A 1,078-nucleotide genomic window follows, 5' to 3' on the forward strand; every position below is an offset into this window, starting at 1 on the left:
CTACGTTCCTACCCTCATCTATGGTCACGAGCTTTGGGTCGTGACCGAAAGAACGAGATCCTGGATACAAGCGGCTGAAATGAGTTTTCTCCGTAGTGTGTCTGGGCTCTCCCTTAGAGATAGGGTGAGGAGCTCAGTCATCCGGGGAGGACTCAGAGTAGAGCCGCTGCTCCTCCACGTCGAGAGGAGCCAGTTGAGGTGGCTCGGGCATCTGGTCAGGATGCCTCCTGGACGCCTCCCTGGAGAGGTGTTCCGGGCACGTCCCACCGGGAGGAGACCCAGGGGAAGACCCAGGACACGCTGGAGGGACTATGTCTCCCGGCTGGCCTGGGAACGCCTTGGGATTCCTCCTGAGGAGCTGGCCCAAGTGGCTGGGGAGAGGGACGTCTGGGCCTCCCTACTGAAGCTGCTACCCCCGCGACCCGACCCCGGATAAGCGGAAGACAACGGACGGACGGACGGACGGACATATACAAATACATATACAACATATACACATATTAACGTACATATGTACCCTCATGTGGGCATGAAATATGACAAATATAAAACACATTCTGCACTTACACCTGTAAACATACCTACACATATACATACATATTTGCACACATATATAAATGCATAAAAACATTCAGTTATATTAATATGTGTTTATTTAATAAACACATCTTGATAATTTTTGACCAAGACATGTAATTTAAATCCCATATTAAACAGGTTTCCAGAGTTTCCTTTTTTCACCTCAGTGTCAGAATGCAGCTTGTAGGCTGCATGCTGAGCCTCCCTTCCCCTCTCTCTTCTCTGCACAGCCTGATTGGTCCCACCTGTCAGGCTAAAGTTACCCCTAATCTGTTGCCACCTGTGTTCTCCTCTTTATAAACTCACCTCATTCTGTTCTCATCGCCGGTCCATAGTGTTCACTCCTGCTCAGTTTCTGTCAGTATCCTGTGTCAGCTCAGTTTTTGTTACAGTCAGCCTGAAGACGTTACTTCAACTTGGTTTTTGTTCAAGTCACTGCCTAAGACTCTGCTCAGCTCTGCTCCAACGGAAGTTCTCTACTCCTGACCACGACTCCTGT

Source organism: Fundulus heteroclitus, unplaced genomic scaffold, assembly GCF_011125445.2.
Source record: "Fundulus heteroclitus isolate FHET01 unplaced genomic scaffold, MU-UCD_Fhet_4.1 scaffold_57, whole genome shotgun sequence".
Lineage (NCBI taxonomy): Eukaryota > Metazoa > Chordata > Actinopteri > Cyprinodontiformes > Fundulidae > Fundulus > Fundulus heteroclitus.